General features: G+C 36.1%; 1 protein-coding gene across 43 annotated transcripts in view; it reads right to left on the bottom strand.

Annotated features, from left to right (window-relative positions):
* The window catches only part of ZBTB20 (zinc finger and BTB domain containing 20), a 900898-nt gene that overhangs the window by 375802 nt on the left and 508485 nt on the right, over positions 1-16611 (bottom strand). For all 43 annotated transcript variants that reach the window (XM_071214788.1, XM_071214799.1, XM_071214789.1 and 40 more), the window contains one exon: positions 2630-2677. The gene's annotated coding sequence lies outside the window, so the exon portion shown is untranslated. The remainder of the gene's footprint in view (positions 1-2629; positions 2678-16611) is intronic.

Raw genomic sequence — 16611 nt, 5'->3', positions numbered from 1 at the left:
TTGGGTTTAAGTGGGTTTGACATATTATCTCATATGGGTTGGATGCAACCAACCCATACTAAGCAGTCAGAGGACTAGGTTTTCTTTTCACCTAGGATACAAACTTGTACACACTATGTGCATATATCCAATAATGAGTAAAGCTAATGCTGCATAGATTTGACATGCAAATTATCATCATAAATTTGAATGAAGTAAAAAAAAAAAAGAAAAATAGCTTCTCCAAGAAACCTAGGTAAATCTGTGTAACATCTCTCTAGTGAACCGAATTGCCCTTTGGGTTACAGTTGTGCCTAAGAATATTATGAAACACACTGATGAGATTTTACGATCAAATGTTATATCTTAGAAAAATGATGGCGTGATACTCAGCAGATAAATTCTTCTATACACAATGATCAGAAGTATTTATCTCAATTTTTTAATATTAATGTATAAAAAGTCCTCATGGGACTAAATGCTATGATGTCTGGAGTTTGCTTCAAAATATATAGGGGTATATTAAAGCATTGATAGGTCATATTTAATAATTGTGCAAGCCAGGAGATGGGTGCATAGGTGTTCATTATAGTATTCTGTCTACATCTATATTTGAAAATTAAAAAAATAAATTTTAAATGCATACTTAAACTTGATTAATTTAGTCATTATTTACCAATTCATTTAATTTTATATGTAAGGTACTGTAGAGGCAAAAAGTAATAAAACAATATTACAATTATTGGACATTTAGGTTAAGTAAGCCATTCTTCTTCAGGAACAGTATATATTTATTTTAAATGATGTTTGTAAGGATTATGTAGTTACATGAAACATTCTTAGGCTAAATTACAAAATTATACAGTAAGTATGATAATAGGATGTTTAAAAAATAAACCCTCAGGAAAAAGTAAGAGGAAGGAAATATGTCAGATGGTTATTAATGATTGATTTAGATTATAGAAATAATTACTTTAATTTTTCTTCATTTTACTTGTATGTATTTTTCTAAATTATTTTTAATAAGCAAGTATAATTTTAAAATGAAAATAAATATTTATTCATTAATGGATAGATAAGATACACTCTCCTGTCTCAAGGAGCTTGTCATTTACTAAAACAGAGAAATTTCAAGTACATAGCATTGCCCTGATGGTTGAAATCTTCATACCTAGAAATGAAATACACCCACAGGAAAAGAAAGATCAGTACAGATTTTATCTCATCATAGAAACATAAAGAGTTTTCTGTTTGTTGGACAGAAATAGGGGAGGAACTGACTTCTTTGCAAGACAGGAGTATGAAATTCAGGTCCTTTTGTGATAAATGCAAAGGGAGCCACAAATTAAAGTTACCAAATAAGCCTGTCCCTTGAGTTCTAACACTCATTTTGGGGGGCAGCATAAGAAGTGTGGGAGATGGAGTGGGGAAGGTGGGGGAGTTATAACCCTAAAAACTTGTGACTGGAGATGGGTATGTTCAGTAAGACAGAGATAAATGTACAACAGAATTAGAAACAACAATATAGTGCCAACTACAGATTATGTGCACTGGCTGTGGAAAGTCCCTGTTAGAAACATTATCTTTATTACCCCAAAAGTTAATTTTCTTCAGTTTATACACATTCATATACAGTGAAGTCCAGAGTGTGACTTTGAAAGGTTTGGATGAATATGGTGTTTATGACTGAAAAGTACTGGCTAGAGCCGGGCAAAACACAGTCAGCTGCTGGGCAAGTCACCTTTTCCCCCCAGCACCCTTCCCAGTGTATTTGCCAGTACCTCTCAGCGCAGGCCATCTTCTAGCAAATTTAGATGTTTCATGTCTTGATGATGCTCTACCACTATACCCTCAGTCCTGACCTACTCTCTCTTCCCAGGCACTGTAATCTCACGAATTAGAGCAACCAAAATACAATTTTTGGTAACTTTATAAATTCTCAATAAAAGACACATAGACCACTAAGCTTCAAGCCTTTGCTCACAGCCCTGGTCTAGGACCTCTTATTTAGCTGGTAGATGGTAGCTATATTCATGTTGCTTAAGGGCATTTCCCCTTCCTTTTGTGGGTACATGCAAGAGTAATCACGTCTGATTTTCAGATTGATTCAAATAAAGCAAATGCCTTTCAAATTTGCAGAATATCACAGAATACTAACAGGTAGTGCAAAGCATCACTAAATGTGTTTGGAAGGTTTTGTGTGTGTGTATGTGTTTAATGTCAAAGAATCCAGTGTTCCACATGGGAAAAACATCAGTGCCCAACTTTACCACTGTACCTCTTCTATTCACTGCAGAATCTCCTTCAGAAATATATACTCTAGATACTCTTCCAAACAAGTCCTTTGAATACTTCCACCCCTACCCAGCCATTTCATTATAAAATGTTTTTCGAAAGTCTGTTATAATAGGTTCTTGGGATCATATTTCTTATCTTTCTAAAAGATGGTAATTTTTTTTTAATGAACAGAAAAGATATGAAAGATCCACCCTCCACCAAATGTCAAAACATGTTCTGTTTGAGTTCAGTACTTGAGGTGGTAGTCTCACGACAGCCTTTAGATCTAATTCTTTCTGAGCCTGAGAGAAATATACTTGACTTCTTGGCACATCAATATTTTGGACTGTCATTTAGAGATAATGAAACTTACCACACAGCAGTGTTGTGACGAATGTCCAGTTAGGAATGGTGAAACATTCTGAAATGAAAAGATCACTGTAAGTGAAAGGAATTCTTTTAATAAATTTATGAAAACATGGCAATCATAGAAAATAACCCATTTATTTCTCACGTGGGGACACTGACTTAATGATACTATACAAAAATTAAAGGATGTTTCTCTTTGAGTATAAAAATGTAACTGTGCACTGAGAAAGTGGTTTTTTTAACAGCTTGCATTTTTAACTTGAAGGGCTCTAACCAGTTGCAACCAGTTGCGAATGACTTGCTGTTCATTTCTGCAACTCACTATAAATTGCGTTGAGAAAGTTATGTTTTATGGTTAATTATCCATGGCCTATTTTAAAAAATAAATCAAACCATTGTAAGCCACCAGGATTTGCAGCTCCATCTGAACTTTACTGTACTTTTGATTAAGTATTTTGTAAATAAAAACAAACTGGTTTTTCCTTGTTTTTGGTTGTTTGTTACTTGTATTCTGGATATAAATATTGTGGCAATGGTGGGAGAGCAAGTTATGGATTATTTACCCCTGGTTTTATGAGTTGTGAGTTACTGGCCTGATTCGCCCTCATGAGTATAAATAAATGTGTAGTATTGTATTCCAAGTCCTCTAAGACAAATGGAACAAGTGAACTGAAACTTCTTAAAACCAAAACCTTTTATGTTAAGTCACAGAGAAACAAAACAAACCCCAAATTAACATTTAAAAAAGCCTCTACTGTGGAGCAACAAAATCCTGAAATATTATATAATCTGCATTTTAAAAATTGCTTGCCTAACAAGCAGTCATCTATCAATATTTCCAATGCTTTTCTTTTCACCTGCTCTTAATTTAGAAGCCACCGGTGATTTTCCCAGAGGTCACCCTCCTTTACACTATCATTATCAGATTCAAGTTTTGAAAATGACCATCACGATAACTTTAAGCCAAAGCTGATTTAGAAAGATCAGGAAATATCACAGCTAAAAGTAATAAAACCTCATGTAAAAAAAAAACACCCCAAAAAACTCTACATAAAATTTGTCTATAGTTATCATCCTAGGCCCTCTATAAATAAAAGAGATTTTAATAAGTAATGTCTGGAGAAAAAAAGAGAAAATTTAAGATTCAGAGGACCCTGTGGCAGAGTGCAAGACGAGTATATTTGAGGCCAAGAATCATAAGTACCTAACACACTTGCATAGGAAACTTAATGAGGATCACTAAAGTAGTTTGCCAAAAATTGTTTTCAAATGACTCTAGGGTTTATGCAGCACCGACCACTGAAAAGGCTCTCTAAGAAAGATGTATACTTGCTTTCTGAAATTTGCTACCTTAATGAAGATAGAGACGAGGCAACAAGGGATTTCTTATAAAATGGGGGCAATGTGTCCACTGCTGGAGCTTGCAGAGTTCTGTATATAATTTCATCTTACTCTTTACTCCTGCATGACTTCCTGTTTTGTGAGAGAAAGGGCCACAGCAGACTTCTCACCAGAACACCAAAACATGGGAAAATTTTTATGAAGTAGCTACCATGTGCTGGTCATAACCAGAATGCTTCTGTCTGAAAAAAGTAAGTCAGTGACAGAAGTTCTTGTTGCAACCTTAAAAAAATATTTATTACTATTGACAACAGCAACCAAAAGCTAGGTTGGAAGAGATGTAGAGGACTTTAAAAGTCTCCCTAACTTCTTTTGTATCTGGAAAACACTGCAGAAAGTTTAGGCCTGTCAGTCCTTTCTAAGACTGCATGCAAAGAAGCATTAGAAGGAACTTACATGTTCTTAGGGATGTGGCTGCAAGAGAAAATGAGTTCTGAGCAGAATCAGTTGGCACACATAGGACACTGAAAGGTCAATTCTGCCCTAAGTATAGTTCAGAGAGTTTAAAAACCAACCAAGATGAAAATGGATGCTATCTGACAAAGTGAGGCAGGGAAAAAAATGCAAAGACTTTTTCTTTTACTTTCTTTTGTTACCAGACTCCTCCAAATATTTTTGACAACCATGAAAATGCTAACCACCCTCCACTATAGAGTCCTAAGTTTTCTTTTCAATCAAGGTAACCCATTTAAAAATCAGAGTACTCAAAATGACTTTCTATATACAGACGTACATGCCAAAAATAAACACTTGCTTACAGATTGTGAATTAGGTTACAGTTACAGTACATGGAATTTTACCACTTTACACGGTACAGAATCCATTTTGGTAATCAGGTACATGAATACCAAATGCATACTGGGAATCTAAACTCTGCTATAATACATGTAGAGGGACACAGAAAAATTTACGTGTGAATTATTTCCTGGTTAAAGGCTAGAATTTCCATTATTTTTCCACAAAGAAATCTACCTAACCTATAGATTCTGTTAAGGAAAAAAGAATAAAAAAGGCTGAAAGAAAATTGTAATTATAAAATATTTTATATATATATATATACAGATACAAAAAATACTTAATCATTATTTATACTTATATTAAGATAAGAAAAGATGCCTCCATATCATAAATAAAAAGACATGATAATTCCAAAGATCTTGATCATTAAATTTTTGTAACAGAGAGTCACAAATGCAGACAATGAAACCTGAAAAACCAGACAATACTCTTCTGGCTTTGATTTTTATCACGTTGCACCAGATTTCTGCATAAAAAGGAATCCTAAATTACAATAGCTAAAACATAAGAGGAAAGGTAAACAAATTATGAAATAGCCTGAACCTTTTTAAAAATTTAAGGAAAAACTAGCCTCATAACTTCAGTAGAATCAGATGAATCAATTTCATATCCAGAAGTAAAATGACCTAAAAGAATGATGTTGCTCCCATATACAAGGAGATGAAGTGCCTCAATAGTTCCTCCTCATACAGTAATGACCATGGTGTATCTATACTCTCTCCCACCCACTTTCACCTTCCTTGACTGCATTAAAAACAATCAAAACTACCACTACCACCACTCCTACATGCACCTGACCTTACATTCTCCTAGTAGATACCTACCATTGCCTAATGATGTGCACTCTATCATTTTAAGTCTGTTTGTAACTATTTGTCAGGCAGAAACTAAAAAGAAAAAACAAACCAAAAGAGCAGGCCAACCTCCTGCATCAGACCAATGCCTGGTTCCCTGAGGATCTCAGTCAGTTAAATGAAACAAAATATTATAACAGGGAAGAAAGGCTAATAAACAGCATACAAATATCACTGTGTTTCCTTTTAAGCTGGGAAGGGAATTTACTCCAATGAAAAACAGTGCTGTGGGGGAAAGGATGAAGGGATACAAAAAAAAAAAAAAACACACCAAAAAACAAAACTGTAGATATATTTGAGACTTAAAGGCAATACAATTGAATCCAAAGGTGTTCCAGTGAGTAGAATGTGACAGGAAAGTTTTAAATGAGTATTTCACAAACTACATTTTCTTAAATAGAACTGTTGTTTAGGGGATGAATTCTGTAGGGAGTTTGAATTAAGTATCTGTGCTGTAGCATCTAGATGTTTTCTCTTTCATTAATACTTTGGGGTTTGAATACATGTTATCATGAAAAACAAAAACAAAAACATTAGAGTTTTATACAGCCCCCAAAGTAAAAAACAAGAGGAAGACAGGGTTTATATAACTGGTGTTTTACATAAATATTACATCAGGATACATTTCAAATGAAAACATGCACACACACACACACAGCCGTCTTCCTTATCCTCTTTCTATTTTTAAAATTCACTTCATAGTTTAAATGTTGTTGATTTTCTATAAAATAAATAAAAAACCAAGTCAGTATTAAACGCCTCAGAATAATTTTTGTCTAATATTACCTGGAATATTCACCACATCATGCAGGGTCACAAGGTCCTGTTTTAAAACCAGTTAAGGCACTGACAATTATGGGATGTTTTGCTGCAGCCTAGGGCAACTACAAATGGCCATGGATGTTAACTAACTCCCTTCTCAACAGTCTGAGAAAAGGGAAAAAAAACCAACTATGTTTCCCCATCTGTTATTTCCTTTTTTTTTTTTTTTTTTTTTGGCTGTGGAAAAGTAAAATTATGCAAGAGCTTTTGAATGTAAAGGCTGTGTGTGCTTTTTCCCTTTTTGTCTCTGTGTACCGGGTATGTGATGTTGCATAACTGAGTACAGAGTAGGCGGTTAGCGTTTACTATTGATTTACACTATGCCATCTAATGAATTCAGAACACTAAAAAGAAAGGAGCAGCAGAGGAAGGAAGGAAAAGAGGAAAAAAGAGAAAAAGAGAGGAAAAAGGAGGAACGAGAGAGAAGAGTAAGAGCTCATTTTGAGAAACAATTCTAATGCCTGGACTTACTCAGATTTTTGGTCATTGTTCACGTTTGGAAATACGCAGTTAGTGACCCTAATGTCCAAATCTTATTTCTAATGAGGATTACTGGCAGGTGAGCATCTGAAAGTACTAATGTATCAAATTATTTGCATTCAATTCCACTAAACTATCAGACTTCTCCGAATGCAGTTATATACCATTCTTCTCTAGACATTTGTGAATCTGTATGTATAGGCAAATGCTGTGGTCCAACTAGTTTACCTGGTTTCAAATATTACCTGAAAAATAAACAGGGCATTAGGGCAAAGATAAATATGTTCTACTTCACCTACCTCCTTTGAAAATCCATAAAATTAAAAAAAAAAAAACCTTTTAGAAATCTTTGAATACTTACTTTGGAAGAAGATATGCCACAATTACCAGGCTGGGCAAAAAAGCCCAATATAGGATAATGAGAAAAAAAAAAAGGGCAAAGTGAGGAAGGATCCAAAACTGATGAACAATAACTTGTAAAAGAAATTTAAATAATTTCTGACATTATACTTATGGGGAACACTTAAAATTTAACTTCTGATCAGGATGATCATAGATATCCCCAGGCCTCTGCCCCCAGCCCCCAAAGCTTAGCTTCACCTTTCAGTGAGGGTGAAATTGATTCTGCTGCTAATCACAGGGCCTTCCTGTACCTGAGTGCCCTCCTATGGTCAAGAAGGTATGGTCACTAAGGTGGGAGAGATAGAAGTTCCCTTTATTAGCAGCCACCTTAAGAAGGTGACATTTCCTTCCTGAATGTGTGGTTAGTAAGTGGTGAACAGGACACCTTACAAAGTGGTCATATAAAGGAAAGAACAAGTGCTTGGGGTTTCGTTTCTGATTGTCCAACTGTCTTTTTTTTCACTCATTTTAGCTTTTACATTGTTAAGCAGATGCCTACGGGTTCCATTTGTCAGGGATGCTTTAAAGACAAGTGGCTGTATGTACATGGTTCCACACCTAGCACAGTGCTTGGCACATTCTCTATGCTTGGGAAATATTTGTTAAAAATAATACAATGATTCTGAGAGGAACAGCTGTGTAGGAAAATGGTGCTAGAAGTGCTTCAGAAAAAAAAATTCCAGTGCTTTAAACTGGGAAATCTAAGCTGTTACCCTATCATTTATCTATGGACACAGAGAATGATGTAAAGGAATTATCAGGCAGTTATTTGGGGGATCAATTGCCTTCAGTTCCATTTTATTACAGAAATGCTGAACAGAAATTTTATTACTGATACCATCAGCTAAGTTTTGTGTTTCATTTCCACCAGTCCTTTTGGACTTTTTTTCATTTCAGTCTCAGGCACAGAAAAGTCCCTTTTAATTTCCATGGACATGTTCTAAAGGAAAGTCATGAAATATCAGTATAATTAATCTTTTAAAAAGTACTCAGAAGAATGTAGCCATTTGTTGAAGGCAAAGGTAGGTTGGGTTTTATTAGGTTTGCAAATTTAAATTAATAGAAGGGCAACCAAGAATGTACTGATTTTCATTTGCTGTTTAAACAGGAGTTTATGAGAAAAATAAATTCTGGATTAGAGAGCCAGAAATGCCATCATTCAGATAATCAGAGAATGAGATATTTAGAGAAAAAAATTGCAATTATAACCTCTTGAAAATTCCAGTTGAAGCTTCAAATAAAGGTATATTAGGCCACATTTCCTTTTAAAATGGAGTTACCCATCTTTTTAACTCATCTAGGACTAAGCTTGTATATTTCAGTTAAACCTTCAAAGACTTTTCTCTTAAACTTTGGTCATCAGTATGATAATCAAATTCAGCAACTTCCTTCAATAACCACCATGGCAGTAAGTCAAGAAGTACAACCCACGTGCTTTTTCATTTTATGGATTCTGAAAAGTGGATGAAAATTGTACCCCTAATTTTATATATGAAGATTCTGAGGCTCAGATGGTAATTTTCCCAGGGACATATATTTTGAGACAGAGTTGGGACTAGTATCCAAATCTCATAGCTCATTTCTGAATAGCATAGAATAAATCACAGGTGTATAAACTGAATCTTATTTTAAATGCCATAGGGAAAGATGTCAAAGGATTCTTTTATAAGACAAGGAATCCTTTCATTAGGTAAAATGTTCACCTCATAGCTATTTGATGCTAATTTTTTATCTTAAACCTGAGTACACTGTTCAGAACGTTACTCTTCATAATCTTTGGATCTTTGCCTAGAGTCTTCACATCCTACTCTCTCGCTTTTACTCAGTTACTACCTCATTTCCCAACCTCAGATTGCTCCTATTTGTTCATTTTTCATTTGTTTCTTCAACTTTTATTTTTCTTCCTCATAGAAATCATTTTTTGTTAAAATGCCTTGAGATCCTCAGAAACATAAAGGATGAAAGAACGTGGATTTAATATTAGACAATAAATGGGCCTTTAGTATATGTCTAAATTTTTAAAAATTGCAATAAGATATTGACAACCTGAAGGTAAACTATAGCTATTGGCTTCTCCATAAAATGTTGCAGCTTCTAGACATCTGTATTATCAGTAAGGAAACCCAGTTTTGCAAAGTCTCATGATTTCTAGGCCACTCATTTCCCACTAGACCAGATCACCTTTCTTTCTCTTTTTCTTTCTTTCCATTTCATAGATATTACCATTTTGAGACTGATTGTGGCATAAAAGGAAGAGATCCAGAGTAATCTTAGCGTCTTGATGTGGCTTAATGATACTGGCCAAACACTCTCAATTCCAAGAAGCTAAAAGTCAGAAAAAGTTGCACACTAAAATGGCCATTACATAGAAAATAAAGTCTGAAGAGATTAAAAGAGAACTTGGACATGAGAAAGAAGGTCTCTAGATAGTAGGAACATTGCAGCCAGGATCACTGGAATTAAGATTGTGTCATCGTTTCCATTATAAACCTTATTCTTATGGGATTTATAATTCAACTAAAATGGTCAGCTCCAGACTGAATGTAGCTCCAAATATTTTAGAGTGGGAGGGTTTTTCTTTCTCCTTTCCCTTAAAAAAGAAAACATACAGCAACTATTAAGCAACTTCAATGACACTTGGATCTAACTCCATACCTTTTCCTAAAAATGGTTGGTACTACTAATCAATAAGCCTAATCTACAGTGAGTCAAGGCGAGCAACATCTGCTGTGGAATGAAAGACATTAAATTGGTATATGTACCCTTCAGAACAAAAAAAGGATGTCCTAATCTTTTAAAAGCCTTAATGTATAACACTTGAATGGGTATTTCATTTCACCTGGTGAGAAAGGGTTTCAGCAACCCATTGCTGAAGTTTCCTACTCCTATGTTTGTTAATTCAATTCTGTAGAAAACATTACAAGAAGTACGAATTTCTAATAGTTTCCTTAGATTGCTTTTCTTATAAGCCCATTCTTAAGAAGGGTATAATAATAATAAATTTTAAAATTCCTTGCCCCTATTTCTCTAGCCTTGGCTACAATGTCTAATGGCTACTGTGTGATGCTATGCCACAGTGGTGAGGAGGGTTGGGAGAAGGAAATCACAGAAATACATTAAAATTAATAGTGTGCAGAAAGGCAGAGAAACAGAGAGAGAGAGAGAGATAATAGAATCATATTGAAGCAGGCTGGTAAGATAGGGAATCAATAGATGGATCTGGAACCTGGCAGAGAGTCCATGCAACATTAATAACCCCCACGATGGCTGCTGGATGACCCTCCCCAAGAGTCTGCCATTCAGTACAGGATTTCCTCTGGAAGCCAGGAGAAGCCCCAAATATTCCCCAAGGACTTTATCATTTTTATCATTGGGCCTCATGGGGGATTGATGGGTAGGGTAATCAATCAAAACAGTAAACAGCTGGATCTCTTCCCCTTCCATTAGCAAAGAGGTAGAAAAATTAATGGTTCAAAAAGGAGGCTCAAGGCCTAAACTTGCTCTCTCACTTTTGGACCCCTGTTCTTGTCTTCTGTGCCCTACTCTTGCCATGGTTGCAAGCAAGTAAAACCTGGGCATTTATAATCTATAATGGGGAATTGTAGTCTGTAAATCAGCCCTCTTTATCCCTTTTCAGCCCCTTCCTCTTTACCTGAGATCCCTGCTTTGTTATTTTCTCCCATTTCTCTTCCCTTCCTACCTGAATAAACTACTGGTCTAACTCACCCGAAGTGCTCTTGAAATTAATTCCTGAGGCATAGCCAAGAACCTAGATAAAATCTGGTAACAATATGGAAAATGTAGCAAAACGTTAAAATTGGTGGATCTGGGTATCTGGGGTGGGTTGGGGTGATGAGCGGTATGCTGGAGTTCTTTGTATACGCTTTGTATTACTTTTGTAACTGTCCTATAAGCTTAAAACTATTTCAAAATAAAAAGTTAAAAAAAAAAAAGGCCAGAAGGATACTAGTATTTATGGAGGGCACACTACATGCCACATATTTCGTTACTATGATTTCATTTAATGCTCATAATACCTCTGTGAAGTAAAGTAGTATTGGCCCAAGTTCAATAGATAGATAAGCAACCTAGTTTACAGAGCAGTTAGCTAACCTATTTAAGGACACAGAACTAATTATAAAGTTGTGAAGGTAAGGCCTGAATCAGGAGCTTTTTTGACTCTCAGGTCCACAATGCATTGTCATGCACCCTAAACTCAGGAACTGAATCTGAAGCCATCTAAACAAAAATTCTCCATGCCAGTGATGAGAGTCATCACAGGCTCCAAGTAGGAGTGGGAAAGGATAAATGACTACTGAAAAGAGACAGGTTCTTGCTTTGCTCTTGGCTCTGATAAGTCCCTGTTTATTCAAATGCAAATATCCAAATGCATATTTGGAAACAAATGGAATGTTCTTTGTCCTTGGTAAGGAAATGCACAATCTTCCAAGAACCTTTAAATAGGACCAGATATTTGAGTGTTTATAAAAATTCCTTTAAAGATTTATACTAGATAAAAGTTTAAAAATATAATGCATATAAATCAGATGATTAATACACATTAAAATTTCAATGTCTTTATGTGTGTGTATACAATTTTCTTCCCTTGCCAAAATTTCTGGTAATTACTATAATGTACTTGACAAAAGCTAAGCACTAAATATGTTAAGCCAGGAGAAAAGGAAAGAAACAAAATGCAAGAAAAAATGGAAGGGATGTATGCATGTGTGTTTGTGTATGTACATTACATCCCTCAGAATGATAATCTTAAAATATTTCTTAATGGCGGCAGACTTGGCCCAGTGGTTAAGGCGCCCGTCTACCACATGAGAGGTCTGCGGTTCAAACCCCGGGGCCTCCTTGACCCGTGTGAAACTGGCCCATGCGCAGTGCTGATGCATGCAAGGAATGCCATGCCACGCAGGGGTGTCCCCCGCGTAGGGGAGCCCCACATGCAAGGATTGCGCCCCATAAGGAGCCACACAGTGCGAAAGAAAGTGCAGCCTGCCCAGGAATGGTGCCACACACACGGAGAGCTGACACAACAAGATGACACAACAAAAAGAAACACAGATTCCCGTGCCGCTCACAACAACAGAAGTGGATAAAGAAGACGATGCAGCAAATAGACACAGAACAGACAACTGGGGGGGGGGGGGAGGGGAGAGAAATAAATAAATAAATCTTTTAAAAAAATTTTTCTTAAACTAAGTAGGTCATAGTGCTCTAACTCAGGATTGTGTGTATATGTGAAAAGATACAGGACTTTTACTATGTTAATTTAGCAAATGATTATTTTTCAAAAGTCTACTTCTCTTTACTGAAAATTTTATATGTAGATATATTACTTTATATATATATTCATATGAATAAACCCTTATCCAAGATAATACTAGCCCTTAAGAACATTTTAGAAAAGTCTGAAAATCTAAAGAGTTTATCAAATCTATACATTGCTTTGAAACATTCTTGTAAAAATAATTTATGGGGAGAGGACTTGGCCCAATGGACAGGGCGTCCGCCTACCACATGGGAGGTCCATGGTTCCAACCTCAAGGCTCCTTGACCCGTGTGGAGCTGGCCCATGCACAGTGCTGATGTGCTCAAGGAGTGCCCTGCCATGCAGGGGTGTCCCCCGCGTAGGGGAGCCCCAAGTGCAAGGAGTGCGCCCCGTAAGGAGAGCCGCCTAGTGTGAAAGAAGTGCAGCCTGCCCAAGGATGGCGCTGCACACACAGAGAGCTGATACAACAAGATGACGCAACAAAAATAAACACAGATTCCCTGTGCCGCTGATAAGGATAGAAGCAGTCACAGAAGAGCATACAGCAAATGCAGACAACTGGGGGGGGTGGGGGCCGAGATTTTAAAAAAAATTATAACATAGGGTATGGTCCATTTTATATCCAATGTGTTCTTTTTGGATGAATCTTTCAAACTTTATGATGATGATGATGATGATGAAGTATGTGTGTTAATGTACTATGCTACTCAAGACCACTGTGTGCACCTTATTTTGTACTTTTAAAATAATATTTCGGTCAAGAACTAAACATAAAAGTAACTGTAGCCAAACAGATTCAAGGGTAAAGTAGGGAGAATTAATGTTTCTTTTGGCAGCACTAATTTATTACTCAACTTTTTAAAAAAAATTAATTTAATTTTTTAATTATTTTTTTTAAGTTAATAGATCACACAAAACGCTACATTAAAAATATTCCTCAACTTATTTAAGGAATAAGACTTCATTGCTTTGCCCTTCCCTCCTTTTCTCCCTAATACTAAACTCAGATTTGGAACAGGAAAGAATACTAACTACTGATTTAGAAGAGGCAGCACATCTTTCTGGCCCTCTTCTCTTAATCCTGTAAGGAAAAGCAATAGTAACCTAAACAACAGAAAAAGCAAAATCTTTGACAGCTGGGTAGTATGGGGCAAAGGCAGACTTTGTATCCTCTCAGTTTCAAGGACTTTCTTCAAAGTTCAACTTTTCTCAATGTTCTTACAAAGAGCCAAAATCTGCTCATGGCAGCATGAGGTTTGGGGTTCTGGGCGGGGGAGGGGGGGATACTCTTTTTTTCAAATAGTATTTAAACATATGACCAAAATATAACTTGCAACATTAAAAAATAAATTACCCAGTTAAATCAAACCAGCTAAAAATAACTCATAAGATACTCCTCCACTAACAAAACAAAATAAAGCAAAAACTCACAACCAATTATTTTGACTGGTAAAAACGGTGAAATGAAAGTAACAGATGGAAGCCCAGTAGTCACTCACACCACACACACACTCAACACAATTGCCAGTATTATCGTGACAACAACTTAACAATGGTGATTGTCCTTGGCTCCAAAATATCTCCTTTAAGTGGGTTTCCTCAAAGACTTCAGCAGGGCTTGTGAAAAATAACGTAAAATGAAACCAACTCATCTGTCTATACCTGGAAATAGGAGAGATCTGCCAATCACAGCCCATGAACAGAAGGGATCCAGGTCACCTTTGCCAAGTCCTTTCTCAGGAATGGAATAAGTTTTTCTTTTCTTATTTTTTCTTATTTTTGTTGTTTGGTGTGATGTTTTTAGGAAAGGTGACATATCTATACTCTTAAAAACACTATACTACATAGCATCTAAAAGATTTCATAAATCAAATAACTAAAATAATATACCTTCCTGTTAAGGCTCCTCAAAGTTGAAAGAAAGGTTATTTTCTTACCTTACACTGTGTCTTTTGATCTGACAGTGTCATTCAGTCAATAATTTCAATGTCAGATACTGATTTTCCACTCTTTTATTACAAAGACTTCAAGCAATAATGAAATGGTGCTATCTGCTTGCTTTCACTCTATATAGCGTCTATATTTATATGCTTATGCTTCTATTTGGATCTATATTTATCTGCTTTATCTGCCTACAGTGCATCTGTTTCTCATATACACAGACATATATTTATATATATACACATACTGTATATATATAGGTTATATATAAACACACATACCACAGAAAATGTATGAATGTATGCTAGTGGGCTTACTTCAATAAGAATGCAGGTGCATAAATACTCAGACATATGATAAATATACAAAGAATATAAATACTTGTACATGTAAACATATATGCACAGGGAAAAGCACATTTTAACAGCAGTCTTGTCTGTGATAATTGGCTGTTGGCCTCTGAGACTCATACACAGTCTAGTGAAATAGTCATAGACTGTTTGGGGATGGAGAAAAATCTTCTGAAGGCAAAATTATATACATATATAAATAGAGATCATGTAATTCAATACACTGATTATACAGATGAGCAAACTGAGACACTGAAAGTCTAACAGCAGGGATTTCACAGCTTTCTAGTGGCAAAGCTGGAAGGAAAATCCAGGTTTCCATCTTCTAGAGAAATTCTTTTACCTAGACTGAATTGAAATGATGTAGACATTTTTCTCAAAACTAATATCATTATTGTCTAACTGCTGTTCTTTCCTTTTTTATTTATTTTTTTGTTCTCTTTCCTTGCTACATATAAAAGTTTAACAATTACCATTTCCTGAGGGTCAGGCACTGTTCTAAATGTTTTACATGTACTATCTCATTTAATCTGCATAATATGTATAAAGTAGGTATTATTATCCATCCTTATTTTACAGATAATGAATCTGTGGCTTGGTAAGTTATATGACTCACCCAAAATTTCACATCTTGTAAGCAACACAAATGAGCTCTCGTGATATCCAAAGCCCATCCCATTATATCATGATGCCTTCCTTTAAACACATCTGAATGTCATACCAATCCTTTCCTACCACCAAAGCCTAACAATATCTAAATTTAATGACTGGTCTGTTTCAGAATACATACCAGCCTAAAGCAGAGTATCTCCCCAAAAAAAAAAGGGGGGGGTGGTTTGTGGAAGAGGAATGAGCTACAAATCCCCTCATATTCCTACATGCCTCCATACCCTTTACTTGAAAATGGAAATACACATAAAAAATTGCCCCAAAAGTTGTCTTATGTGACTTAAAATCTTAATAACTTCTAGTTTATAATACTTTATGCCTTTTTCATCAAAGGATTAAAAAGGATTATAGGGAAGCAGACTTGGCCCAGTGGTTAGGGCGTCCGTCTACCACATGGGAGGTCCGCAGTTCAAACCCCGGGCCTCCTTGACCCGTGAGCAGCTGGCCCACGTGCAGTGCTGATGCGCGCAAGGAGTGCCGTGCCACGCATGGGTGTCCCCCGTGTTGGGGAGCCCCACGCACGTGGAGCGAGCCCCGTAAGGAAGCCGCCCAGCACGAAAAGAAAGTGCAGCCTGCTCAGGAATGGCGCCGCACACACGGAGAGCTGACGCAACAAAAAGAAACACAGATTCCTGTGCCACTGAGAACAACAGAAGCGGACAAAGAACACGCAGCAAATAGACACAGAGAACAGACAACTGGGGCCTGGGGGAAAGGGAGAGAAATAAAATAAAAAAATAAATCTTAAAGAAAAAAAAGGATTATAGCAAACTGGTAATATTGAGTCAGTTAGAAAATAGGGGCACAAGAGTGCAAAGAGAATGGCAAAAGGAGGAAAGAACCATGTCTACCGCTTCTTCTTCCTCCCTTGGGGCAAAACTTTCAAAAAGAAATTAACCCATCAAAAAACACAACTCAATACCCAAAATTGGTATTCTTCCCCAAATCATGGATTAAGAACAAATTCAGAAAAGAAACTATGATTACA

The sequence above is a fragment of the Dasypus novemcinctus genome, chromosome 4 (genome assembly GCF_030445035.2).
Source record: "Dasypus novemcinctus isolate mDasNov1 chromosome 4, mDasNov1.1.hap2, whole genome shotgun sequence".
NCBI lineage: Eukaryota > Metazoa > Chordata > Mammalia > Cingulata > Dasypodidae > Dasypus > Dasypus novemcinctus.
The sequence above is the reverse complement of the archived record's forward strand: the minus strand, read 5'-3'. Positions and strand labels throughout refer to the sequence as shown.